The sequence below is a fragment of the Somniosus microcephalus genome, chromosome 10 (assembly GCF_052327205.1).
Source record: "Somniosus microcephalus isolate GS21.2 chromosome 10, FLI_Smic_1.0, whole genome shotgun sequence".
NCBI classification, from domain to species: Eukaryota; Metazoa; Chordata; class Chondrichthyes; order Squaliformes; family Somniosidae; genus Somniosus; species Somniosus microcephalus.
The window spans coordinates 226,150,313-226,164,483 of NC_140996.1; positions in this window are offsets into that span (position 1 = coordinate 226,150,313).

Consider the following 14,171-nt stretch of genomic DNA (forward strand, 5'->3'; position numbering starts at 1 on the left):
GGCCGAGGTGGGGAAAAGCCCGAGTCCCCGGCCGCAAACGGAGCCAAGGACCGGGCCGAGGGGGGGAAAGCCCGAGTCCCCGGCCGCAAACGGAGCCGAGGACCGGGCCGAGGGGGGGAAAGCCCGAGTCCCCGGCTGGGGCCTCCAGCTCCACAAAGTGGGGAGACCTTCCCTGGAAGACAACGGAGTTCCTTCATACTCGAATGGATCACTTCATTTCTAAGTGTTCCTAAATACTATTTAAAACTGAATTAATTTGTTCTTTTCCTTAGTTCCCTGTATTAAAGTTCAGGTTTTGAAGCACCCCATAGCTAAGAAGACAACTGCACTACATGATCTGGCATTAAGCCATATAGAACAGGAAGGTGGCAGTTGTTAAAATGTGAATAAAAGTAAAAGCTGAGGTAAAGATGGCCGAATTAACGGCAGTTTGAACGATTAGGCCTCGCCCCCACACGCCATGAAACGCCCCCCGTGGCGCAGCGCGCTCCCCCCCGTAGGATTGGTCAACCTTCACATCACTCAATGCTAATGAGTGGATTTCCCCGTATGATTGGCCAACCGCTAATGAGCGGAATTTTGAACGTTTTTGTCTACTGTCCGAACAATTTTTGTTGACCAAAAAGTAAATACGCCTAGGACACCCTCCTAATCATAACCTTTCTTTTGATATAACATATGTGTAGGTATGCTCTATAACTTTTGAGTGATGCCCAGACAGACAGACAGACACCACTATCCTTTTTATATATATAGATAGATAGAAGAAGATAGATATAAGATTCTGAGGGGGCTTGTCAGGGTAGATGCCGAGATGATGTTTCCCTTTGTGGGGGAATCTAGAACTAGGGGGCATAGTTTCAGAATAAGGGGTCACCCATTTAAGATGGAAATGAGGAGGAATTTCTTCTCTCAGAGGGTCGTGAATCTTTGGAATTCTCTACCCGGAGAGCTGTGGAGGCGGAGTCATTGAATATATTCAAGCTGAGATAGACAGACATTTGAGCTACAAGGGAGTCGAGGGTTATGGGGAGAGAGCGGGAAAGTGGAGTTGAGGCCAAGATCAGATCAGCCATGATCTTATTGAATGGCGGAGCAGGCTTGAGGGGGCCGAATGGCCGACTCCTGCTCCTATTTCTTATGTTCTTAACATCAATTCAGATACGAGTGGATGGCAGGACACGAGGGGGCAGAGGGTCAGGGATCAAAGTTGTGAAGGCAAATTCAGAACAGATATAATGAAGAGCTGGAAGGGTGGTTCGAAGCCAGACATTGGGCTCCTCTAAGAAACAACTAGATGCAGGTTTGGGACAGGCTGTGGGGTGGGGGTAGTGTTCCGGAAGGCAGAGATTAAATGGGCAGAAAGGCCTCCTTCTTTATCCAAAGCCACCCTGTGAACCTGCTATGAGTGGAATTTTTAAAACTCGTTATTCTCAGGGTGATGGTGACGCTGGCAAGGTCGCATTTAAGGTTGTGGTGGATCTTCTGGACACTTCAGCGGGCATGTCGCGTGGGGCTGACTGGGCACGAGTGGCAGCTTCCCTTCCCTGAAGGGCGTTACCGGGCTAGGTGGGCTTTTACCGGGCCAGGTGGGCTTTTTACCGGGCCAGGTGGGCTTTTACAACTATCCCAGCAGCTTTCATGGTCATTTTTTTCCCTGACACCAGCCCACAAATCACCTGATTTATTGAATTTACTTCCACAATTTGCCATGGTTCCTCTCAAAGCTCGGGTTCCTGAGTCCAGTGCTCTAATCACTATGCTAATCACGGACTCATACAGCCTTTCAACCCATCGTGCCTGTGCCGCTCTCTGAAAGAGCTGCCTAATTAGTCCCACTCCCCCTACTCTTTCCCCATAGCCTGCAAGTTTTTCCTTTTCAAGTATTTATCTAATTCCTTTTGAAAGTTACGAGTGACTCTGCTTCCACTGCCCTTTCAGGCAGCATGTTCCAGATCATAACAACTCGCTCTGGAAACAGAATTCTCCTCATCTCCCCTCTGGTTCATTTGCCAATTATCTGTGTCCTCTGGCTACCGACCCTCCTGCCACTGGAATTAATAAATGATCTCATAGTAAAGGATCCTCTAGGAAGAGTGATCATAGCATGGTTGAATTTCAAATTCAGTTGGAGGGTGAGAAAGTTGTATCTCAAACCAGTTTCCTGATCTTAAACAAAGGCAATTTGCCCATTCCTCATTGCCCATTGGGAAGGTGGTGATGGGCACCGTGCCCCTACATTTTTTTCGGGGTGCGCGGCCCATTCACGGTTCCGCGCACATGTGAGATTTAACATTGAAAAAGCCAGTCGCAGGCCACATGAGACCAGCATACAATAACCAGGGGGCATAGTTTCAAGGTAAGGGGCAGGAGGTTTAGAGGGGATTTGAGGAAAAACTTTTTCACCCAGAGGGTGGTTGGAATCTGGAACTCACTGCCTGAAAGGGTGGTAGAGGCAGGAACCCTCACAACATTCAAGAAGCATTTAGATGAGCACTTGAAATGCCATAGCATACAAGGCTACGGAACAAGTACTGGAAAATGGGATTAGAATAGACAGGGCTTGATGGCCGGTGCAGACACGATGGGCCGAAGGGCCTCTTTCTGTGCTGTATAACTCTAATTACAGTGGCATAAGGGCATAACTGGCTAAAGTGGACTGGAAAAATAAATTAAAAGATAAGACAGTTGAAATGCAGTGGCGGACATTTAAGGAGATATTTCATAACTCTCAACAAAAATATATTCCAGTGAGAAAGAAAGATTTTAAGAGAAGGGAGCACCATCCGTGGCTAACTAAGGAAGTAAAGGATGGTATTAAATTGAAAACAAAGGCATACAATGTTGCCAAGATTGGTGGGAGACCAGAGGGTTGGGAAATTTTTAAAAACCAGCAAAGGATGACCAAAAAAATAAGAGAGATGAATTAGGAGAGTAAACTGGCAAGAAATATTAAAACAGATAGTAAGAGCTTCTACAGGTATATAAAAAGGAAGAGAGTAGCTAAAGTAAACATTGATCCCTTAGAGGATGAGACTGGGGAATTAATAATGGGGAACAGGGAAATGGCAGAGACTCTGAACAAATATTTTGTATCTGTCTTCACGGTAGAAGAAACTAACTGTAGTGTATGTGCCTTTAAGTCAGAACTACTTTTTACAGCTCCTGTATACTGTAGTACCGGCAGTGACCACACCGGTATATAAGCTTTGCGCATGCCTCTGTACCCCAGTCTAGAGATTACCCTCCTCCAGTAAAGACCTGTTATTTGTTAATGTACAGCATCCGTGTGATTATTTATCCACTGAACCACGGATCTAACAGTGGCGACGAGTGTCGATTCGAATCTACCTGCAACATAAATTTTTTTTAAAATTTAAAAAAAAGTCGAGTCCAGGAACACGGGCGTCGACTGCGAGCAACCGCCCAGCAGTCAGGCAGAGATCCAACTTCGCTGGGGAGGCTGTGGAGAGCCGGGCTTGGTTCCCCAGCCACAACGAGCAGTAAGAGACCGACGACAGGTCCAGAGCAGACCCTTCCTGAGCAGCGGCGGCTGGAGCCGCCCGACAGCAGAGAGAGAGCCGAGCAGCGTCGACGGGGTAAGAAGAGGGTGAAGAGCGCAGGGCGCAGTCGGGGGTTGAACACCAAGTGGCGTTGAGGAAAAATACTGCAAACCGGAGAGAGGGTAAGAAACAGCCGGGTTCTAGACTGAGCGGCGTCGACAAATATCAAGAGAAGAACACGCAGAGCACAGCCAGGGATCACGGGCTGATCAGGGTCCGCGGGGCGAAGCAAGGGGAGACGCCATTGAGCCGCGTAGAAGCAGGGAAAGCGCGGGAGACGCCATTGAGCCGCGGAGAAGGAAGAGCGCGGGAGACGCCATTTTGCGAAGCCGCAGCGGAGAAGAAGGGCGAGCGCGGGAAGGAAGGAAAGCGCGGCAGATGCCATTTTGTGCCAGCGGAGAAGAAGGGGAAGCGCGGGAGGCGCCATTGGTGATAGTTAACGCACAACCAAGGATGCCGAAGAGTGGCAGTATCTCTATGTTCGACAATGAAGTCGAAGATTGGGCGACATATGTGGAACGTATTGAGGTGTACTGCAGGGCGAATGAAGTGCCAGATGCTAATAAAGCACTGGTTCTGTTAAATTCCATGGGTGCAAAAACTTATGGGTTACTGCGAAATCTAATAACCCCAGAGAAGCCGGTAAACAAGAATTTTGAAAGCACAGTAGAAATCCTACAGGACCACTTAAACCCCACACCGCTGCTGATAGCAGAACGATTTAAGTTCCACAAAAGGAACCAACACAAAGACGAAAGCAATGAAATACTGCCAGTTTAGAGCGGGACTAGCAGACACGTTAAGGGACAAGTTTGTGTGTGGGCTACAAAGTGAAGGAACCCAGAAACGGCTTCTATCAGAAAAGGACCTTACGCTGGACAAAGCTTTCAGTATGGCAGTATCACACGAAGCAGCCGCAAGGGGCGCTGCAGAGATACAACGGAGACCGCAAGAATATGGCACCAACGAAATGACCTATGGAAAAGGGAAGTGCTATCGCTGTGGCAGAACAACACATGACCAGAAAGATTGTTGGTTCAAGGACCAAGTGTGCAGACAGTGTGGGAAAGCAGGACACATAGCAAGAGTCTGCAGGTCTGGGAAGAAAACCAACAGTAAGAAATCTCCACAGGAGAAGTACAAAAAGGTACACCAGGTGATGGACAGTGGTTCAGACGAACAGAAAAGTGACACAGACTCCGGAAGCAAGGAGCTGGGTTGTCTGAAACTACATAATGTAACCGAAATGGAGGATCACCAGACTATCTGGGTTACACTCAAGATAGACGGAGTCCAAGTGGAAATGGAATTGGACACAGGGTCAGCTCTAACAGTCATAAATCAAAGAGACTACAAGCGGCTATTTTCACACATACCCTTGAAAGCTACAGAGATTGTCTTGAAGACATATACGGGGCAAAAAGTCTACCCCAAAGGAAAAATAAGGGTGAAAGTGACATATAAAGGTCAGGAAATACCTAAAATGGATATATATGTATTGCCAAATGGAGGACCACCACTGCTAGGACGTGAATGGATCCGAAAGATACAATTAGATTGGCATTCCATACAGGCACTGAAGGTTGAGGCCAAAAAGGATGACGACGTCACACCTGGACGACTGTCAAAAATGCTAACTGACGCAAAAGAAGTGTTCCAGAAGGGACTAGGAACACTAAAAGGAATAACAGCAACAACTAAAATAGAGGAAAATGCAAGCCCAAAGTTTCTGAAGGTCAGACCAGTGCCTTATGCGATCAGACCAGCGGTTGAAGCAGAGCTGGAAGGGTTGGAACGTTCAGGAGTACTGTCCAAAGTGGACTGGAGCGAGTGGGCTACGCCCATCGTTCCTGTAATGAAGAGGTCGTTGAGTAATACGCCTGGGGAACCAAAGAAGGTCCGCATCTGTGGGGATTTTAAGGTGACAGTGAACCCAGTCCTTCACACGGTGCAATATCCACTTCCACGAATTGAGGATATTTTCGCCTCGCTATCTGGTGGTAAACGCTTCACCAAAATTGATCTAGCCCAGGCGTACTTGCAAATGGAGGTAGAAGAAGCTTCGAAACATTACCTTACGATCAACACTCATAAAGGTCTCTATCAATACAACCGGCTGGTGTTTGGAGTAGCCTCGGCTCCGGCTATCTGGCAAAGGGCGATGGATCAGGTCCTGCAAGGGATTCCAGGGACCCAGTGTTATTTGGACGACATCTTGGTCACGGGCGAAAATGACGGTGATCACCTCGCTAACTTGGAGAAGGTGCTCGCCAGATTAGAGTATGGGCTACGAGCTAATCGCCACAAGTGCGAGTTTTTCCAGAAACAGATCTCGTATTGCGGCCACGTCATCGATGAAGAGGGGTTACATAAGTCCCCTGACAAGATTGAGGCAGTAGTCAAGGCTCCAGCACCGGAAAATGTGTCACAACTGAGGTCGTTCCTCGGGCTGGTAAACTATTACAAGTTCTTACCAAATTTGTCTACGGTATTACACCCGCTGAACACCCTTCTGCAAACAGGGGTACCATGGAAGTGGGATGACGAACGTAGACGAGCTTTCCAGAAGTGTAAAGAATTGATCACATCAAAAGAGGTGTTGGCCCATTTCAACCCAGCACTACCAATTCGTTTGGCATGTGACGCATCACCCTACGGCATTGGAGCGGTGCTGTCGCACAAATTCCCAAACGGGTGGGAGAGGCCAGTAGCCTTTGTGTCTCGGTCACTAACCTCAGCCGAGCGCAACTACGCCCAGATTGACAGGGAGGCCCTCAGCCTAGTATGGGGAGTAAAAAAATTCAACCACTATCTGCATGGGCAGAAGTTCACCTTGCTGACTGACCACCAACCACTTGTCTCCATCTTTAATCCTAAGAAGGCCGTGCCAGTAATGACGGCACAGCGGTTACAAAGATGGTCCCTGTTTCTAGGGGCGAATCAATATGAAATCGAATATAAAGGCACGAAACAGCATGGGAACGCTGATGGGCTATCACGCCTGCCACTGCCTACTGTGGAGGAAGCACCAGCAGTGGACCCTATCGAGATATTTTATTCGTCGATAATTGAACGATTGCCAGTAACAAACTCGGATATAGAGAAGGAGACCTGCAATGATCCGACGCTGTCACAGGTATATGAATTGATGGTGAGGGGATGGCCAACACATGGTGACTCACTGTTGCCAGCATTCTCATCCAGAAGAGAACAGCTGTCAGTATGCCAGGGGACAGTGATGTGTGGATCCAGAGTGGTGATTCCACCCAAGTTAAGGGAGAGAGTGCTAAATGAGCTACATGAAGGTCATCTGGGGGGAGTGAAAATGAAAAGCCTTGCTAGGGCTTATGTGTGGTGGCCGGGAATCGATCAACAAATCGAAGACCTAACTAAGAGCTGCTTAGGATGCCAGAAGGTCCAAAATGCACCACCACATGCCCCTCTACACCCATGGGAGTGGCCCTCCTCTCCATGGCAACGGGTGCACATTGCTTTCGCTGGTCCATTCATGGACTCAATGTTCTTAATAGCAGTGGATGCTCATTCAAAGTGGCCTGAGGTGATAAAGATGTCTTCAACCACTACAGAGAAAACGATTGCAGTCCTACGGACCATATTTGCCAGAAACGGTTTGCCAGAGCAGATCTGCTCTGATAATGGACCACAGTTTGTGTCCGACGAGTTCCAAAAATTCATGAAAAGGAATGGGGTAAGGCATTACACATCCGCCCCGTATCATCCAGCCACCAATGGATTGGCTGAGAGGTTCGTACAAACCTTTAAGAAGGCGATAAAGGCCATGTGCGACGAGGAAATTCCACTACAGCATAAGATGGACAATTTCTTATTAGCCTACCGAAACGCGACACATGCAGTTACCAACCAGACCCCGGCCATGGTGTTCTTTAACCGAAGGTTGAGATCTCGTCTGGACTTGCTCAGACCAAATGTGCGAAGAAATGTTGAGGACAAACAATTCCAGCACATCAACGAGAAGCCGACAAGGAGCTTCAATGTAGGGCAACCAGTCTTGGCCCGTGACTATCGAACAGAGAAGTGGCAACCCGGAACGATATGTACAAGGCAGGGGCCATTAATGTACACAGTGGATGTCGGGGAGAACATGGTGAGACGCCACGTCGATCAGATCTTAGCGTCACAGGAATGCGTCAGCCCCATGTCTCGAGTACCTGGGGATGAAACCGACATACCGGTAGCATCTACTTCAGACCCAGTCGCAGTGGAACTGGATGAAAAGGGGTCAGAATCGCCTCTGCACCAAGAACAAGAACTTCTGGAAAGGCGCTATCCCGAAAGGGTCAGGAAGCCGCCCCAAAGACTGAATCTATAAATGGACTTTTGTTATTGAATGTACATGTAAAAATGTAATTGTTATTTGAATATTAAGGGGGTATTATTAATCTAAAAAGGGAGGAATTGTAGTGTATGTGCTTTAAGTCAGAACTACTTTTTACAGCTCCTGTATACTGTAGTACCGGCAGTGACCACACCGGTATATAAGCTTTGCGCATGCCTCTGTACCCCAGTCTAGAGATTACCCTCCTCCAGTAAAGACCTGTTATTTGTTAATGTACAGCATCCGTGTGATTATTTATCCACTGAACCACGGATCTAACACTAACAACCTCCCAATAATGGATAATCAAGGGGCCACAGGGAGGGGGGAACTAAAGACAATCACTATCACTAAGGAAAAAGTACTTGGTAAAATAATGGGACTAAAAGACAACAAGTCCCCTGGACCAGATGGCCTGCATCCCAGGGTCTTAAAAGAAGTGGCTGCACAGATAGTGGATGCATTGGTTGCAATATACCAAAATTCCCTGGACTCTGGAGAGGCCCCAGCAGATGGGAAAACCGCAAATGTAACACCCCTATTTAAGAAAGGAGGGAGACAGAAAGCAGGAAATTATAGACCAGTTAGCCTAACATCTGTCGTTGGGAAAATGCTGGAGTCCTTCATTAAGGAAGCAGTAGCAGGGCATTTGGAAAATCATAATGCAGTCAAGCAGAATCAGCATGGTTTTATGAAAGGGAAATCACGTTTAACAAATTTGCTGGAGTTCTTTGCGGATGTAACGAGCAAGGTGGACAAAGGTGAGCCAGTGGATGTGGTGTATTTGGATTTCCAGAAGGCATTCGATAAGGTGCCACATAAGATAAGAGCTCACGGAGTTGGGGGTAATATATTAGCATGGATAGAGAATTGGCTAACTAACAGAAAGCAGAGAGTCGGGATAAATGGGTCATTTTCCGGTTGGTAAACGGTAACTAGTGGGGCGCCACAGGGATCGGTGCTGGGGCCTCAACTATTTACAATCTACATTAATGACTTGGATGAAGGGACCGAGTGTAATGTAGCCAAGTTTGCGGATGATGCAAAGATGGGTGGGAAAGCAAGTTGTGCAGAGGACTCAAAGAACTTGCAAAGGGATATAGACAGGCTAAGTGAGTGGGCAAGCATTTGGCAGATGGAGTATAATGTGGGAAAGTGCGACGTTATCCACTTTGGCAGGAAAAATAACAAAGCAAATTATTATTTAAATGGAGATTACAAAATGCTACAGTTCAGAGGGACCTGGGGGTCCTTGTGCATGAAACACAAAATGTTAGCATGCAGGTACAGCAAGTAATCAAAAAGGCAAATGGAATGTTGGCCTTTATTTCAAGGGGGTTGGAGTATAAAAGCAGGGAAGTCCTGCTACAAATGTACAGGGTATTGGTGAGACCACACCTGGAGTACTGCGTACAGTGTTGGTCTCCTTATTTAAGGAAGGATATACTTGCATTGGAGGCAGTTCAGAGGCGATTCACTAGGTTAATTCCAGAGATGAGGGGGTTGACTTATGAAGAAAGGTTGAGCAGGCTGGGCCTATACTCATTGGAATTTAGAAGAATGAGAGGTGATCTTATTGAAACATAAAAGATACTGAGGGGGCTCGACAGGGTAGATGCAGAGAGGATGTTTCCCCTTGTGGGGAAATCTAGAACTCGGGGGCACAGTTTTAGAATAAAGGGTCGCCCTTTTAGAACTGAGATGAGGAGGAATTTCTTCTCTCAGAGGGTCGTAAATCTGTGGAATTCTCTGCCCCAGAGAGCCGTGGAGGCTGGGTCATTGAATACATTTAAGGTGGAGATAGACAGATTTTTGCAAGATAAGGGAGTGAAGGGTTATGGGGAGCGGGCAGGGAAGTGGCTTTGAGCCCAAGATCAGCCTTGATCTTATTGAATGGCGGAGCAGGCTCGAGGGGCCAAGTGGCCTATTCCTGCTCCTAATTCTTATGGAAACAGTTTCTCCTTATTTACTCTATCAAAACCCCTCTTCATTTTGAACCCCTCGATTAAATCTCCCCTTAACCTTCCCTGCTCTAAGGAGAACAATCCCAGCTTCTCCAGTCTCTCCACCTAACTGCAGTCCCTCATCCCTGGTACCATTCCAGGAATTTCCAGTAGTTTCCCCCATTACAACAGCGACTCCAGTTCAAAAAGTGCTTTGTTGGCTGTAAAGCGCTTTGAGACATCCGGTGGTCGTGAAAGGTGCTGTATAAATGCAAGTCTACCTTTTTAAAATCTCCTCTGCACCCTCTCTAAAGCCTTGACATCCTTCCTAAAGTGTGGTGACCAGAATTGGACACAATACTCCAGCTGAGGCCTAACCAAGGATTTATAAAGGTTTACCAGAACTTCCAATCTACCCTAATCGATTTCTGTGTTACGCTGACCAATACAAAACTTTTTATTTTAGCTGTAGACGTCTCCTGATGAATAAATATTGCATTTCCAGTCAGACAGCCTGCCTGCCAGAACACCACAACTGACCTCAGTGGATGAGATGCAGCAGTTCTCAGTGCCACCAGAAGATGGAGCCCTTGTTCCAGGATTCGACAACATGCTGCCTCAGGAGAAAATACTCTGCTGGGTTTTTAAGGGATGTCGTTCCTGTTTTATAGAGGGGAATTCCTATTGCTGGGTTTTTGAATGCACTATCATATTGAACGGCAGGCCACTTCAACACCTTTATCATCATCTTGCTGGTCTTCTTAAATTAGGGCAGGTGACCAAAAGCTTGGTCAAAGAGGTAGGTTTTAAGGAATGGCTTAAAGGAGGAAAGAGTGGCAGAGAGGCGGAGAGGTTTAGGGAGGGAATTCCAGAGCTTAGGGCCCCGGGCAACAGGAGGCACGGCCACCAAAGGTTGAGCGATTATAATCAGGGATGCTCAAGAGGGCAGAATTAGAGGAACACAGATATCTCGGGGGTTGTGGGGCTGAAGGGGATTACAGAGATAGGGAGGGGCGAGACCATGAAGGGATTTGAAAACAAGAATGAGAATTTTGAAATCGAGGCGCTGCTTAACCAGGAGCCAATGTAGGTCAGCGAGCACAGGGGTGATGGGCGAACAGGACTTGGTGCGAGTTAAGACATGGGGAGCAGAGTTTTGGATGACCTCAAGTTTACGTAGTTGAGCGAACAAAGTTCAAGTATAAACAGAGAGCCGCAGTGATAAAGGTACAGTGTGTGTGAAAGAAAGGCAGACTTGCATTTCTATAGCGCCTTTCACGACCTCAGGACGTCCCAAAGTGCTTTACAGCCAATGAAATGTTTTTTGAAGTGTAGTCACTGTTGCAATGTAGGAAACGCAGCAGCCAATTTGCACACAGCAAGCTCCCACAGACAGCAATGTGATAATGACTGGATAATCTGCTTTTGTTATGTTGATTGAGGGATAAATATTGGCCCCAGGACACTGGAGATAACTCCCCTGCTCTTCTTCGAAATAGTGGCCATGGGATCTTTTTACGTCCACCTGAGAGAGCAGACGGGGCCTCGGTTTAACGTCTCATCCGAAAGACGGCACCTCCGACAGTGCAGCGCTCCCTCAGCGCTGCACTGGTAGCATCCGCCTACTCCTTTTGAATAGAGGACTGTGAGATACAGCGTTTGGCCTGGAGCTGGAAGCTGAAAATGCAGAAGGGACAGGGCTTGCTATAGGGAAGGACATGTCCCAAACAGGTAAATCAGTGCAGGAAAGGCCCTGAAGCGGACTGCGCACCCGTTAGTTATGAATGAAACGAAGCCCTGGCTGATTTTAACGCAAGGGACACATTGGAATAATTGAGATCGGTGTCCCGGAACGGTGCATAGGCCGGCGGGGACGATCACAAGGCCAGAATCGGAAGAAAAAGGAGCCCTTTAGAGTCAGCCTTGGCTCAGTAGTAGCACCGGTGCTTGAATGAACAGGTTATGGGTTCAAATCCCACTCCAGACGCTTGAGCACAAAAATCTGGGCTGACACTGCCCAGTGCAGTGCTGAGGGAGTGCCGCACTGTTGGAGGTGCCGTCTTTCGGATGAGCTGTTAAACAGAGGCCCCGTCTGCTCTCTCAGGTGGATGTAAAAAGATCCCGCGGCATTATTTCGAAGAGGAGCAGGGGAGTTATCCCTAGTCTCCTGGAGCCAATATTTGTCCCTCAACCAACACCTAAAAACAGATTATCTGGTCATTATCATATTGCTGATTGTGGGAACTTGCTGTGCGCAAATTGATGGCCTTGCTTCCCTAAATTACAACAGTGACTACACTTCAAATGTACTTCATTGGCTGTGAAGCACTTTGGGATGTCCTGAGGTCATGAAAGGTGCTGTGTGATTGTAAGTTCTTTCTTTTAAAAAAATGTGATGTTGCCCCTTTAAGAATTAAGACTTAGAAAATGAAAAGACAGTGGAGCAAATAATAGGCCTGATGACTCACTCTAAACAGAGATAGGAACAAGGGTTTATGACACCCATAGAGATAATCTTCGCCTTTGATGTCCTATATCCTAGTACAAAGTGGCCCCACATCTATTTTAAGCTGGAACCAGAGGCCTAAGCACCGAACCGAGCTAGGTTATGAGTTATAGAAACATAGAAGATAGGAGCAGGAGTAGGCCATTCGGCCCCTCGAGCCTGCTCCGCCATTCAATGCGATCATGGCTGATCATCCAAATTCAGTACCCTGTCCCTGCATTCTCCTCATACCCATTGATCCCTTTAGCCTTAAGAAATATATCCAACTCCTTCTTGGATATATTTAATGTATTGCCCTCTACTGCCTTGTGTGGTAGAGAATTCCACAGGTTCACCATTCTCTGGGTGAAGAAATTCCTCCTCATTTCTGTCCTAAATGGCTTGCCCCTTATCCTTAGACTGTGACCCCTGGTTCTGGACTCCCCGACCATCGGGAACATCCTTCCTGCATCTAGTCTGTCCAGTCCTGTCAGAATTTTATAAGTTTCAATGAGATCCCCTCTCATTCTTCTAAACTCCAGCGAGTATAAGCCCAATCGACCCAATCTCTCTGCATACGTCATTCCTGCCATCCCAGGTATCAGTCTGGTGAATCTTCGCTGAACTCCTTCCATGGCAAGAACATCCTTCCTCAGATGTGACCAAAACTGCACACAATACTCAAGATGTGGTCTCACCAAGGCCCTGTACAACTGCAGCGAGACATCCTTGTTCCTGTACTCAAACCCTCTCGCTACGAAGTCCAACATACCATTTGCCTTCTTAACCGCCTGCTGCACCTGCATGCTTACCTTCAGCGACTGGTGCACAAGGACACCCAGGTCTCGTTGCACTTCCCCTTCTCCCAATCTATTGCCATTCAGATAATAATCTGCCTTCCTGTTTTTGCCACCAAAGTGGATAACCTCACATTTATCCACGTTATATTGCATCTGCCATGCTTCTGCCCAATCACCCAACCTGTCCAAATCATCCTGGAGTTTCTCGGCATCCTCCTCACAGCACACACACCCACCCAGCTTTGTCTCATCTGCAAATTTGGAGATATTACATCTAGTTCCCTTGTCTAGATCATTAATATATATTGTGAATAGCTGGGGTCCAAGGACCGATCCCTGCGGTACCCCACTAGTCATTGCCTGCCACTCGGAAAAAGACCCGTTTATTCCAACTTTTTGCTTTCTGTCTGCCAACCAGTTCTCTATCCAAGTCAATACCTTGCCCCCAATCCCATGTGCCTTAACTTTACACGCTAATCTCTTATGCGGGACCTTATCGAAAGCCTTCTGAAAGTCCAAATACACCACATCCACTGGTTCTCCCTTATCTATTTTACCAGTTACATCCTCAAAAAATTCCAGTAGATTAGTCAAGCACGATTTACCTTTTGTGAATCCATGTTGACTTTGTCCGATCCCGTCACTGCTTTCCAAGTGCTCTGCTATTACATCTTTTATAATGGACTCTAGCATTTTCCCCATTACCGATGTCAAGCTTTAATTTCCTGTTTTCTCTCTACCACCTTTTTTGGAACAGTGGGGTAACATTAGCTACCCTCCAATCCATGGGTACTGTTCCAGATTCCATCGAATGTTGGAAGATGATCAGCAATGCATCTACTATTTCTAGGGCCACTTCCTTAAGTACCCTAGGATGTAGATTATCAGGCCCTGGGGATTTATCGGCCTTCAATCCCATCAATTTCCCTAACACCATTTCCCTACAAATACTGATTTCTTGCAGTTCCTCCCTTTCATCAGGCCGATGAGTTGCTATATCCCAGCCACAGGGATACTAGTTAA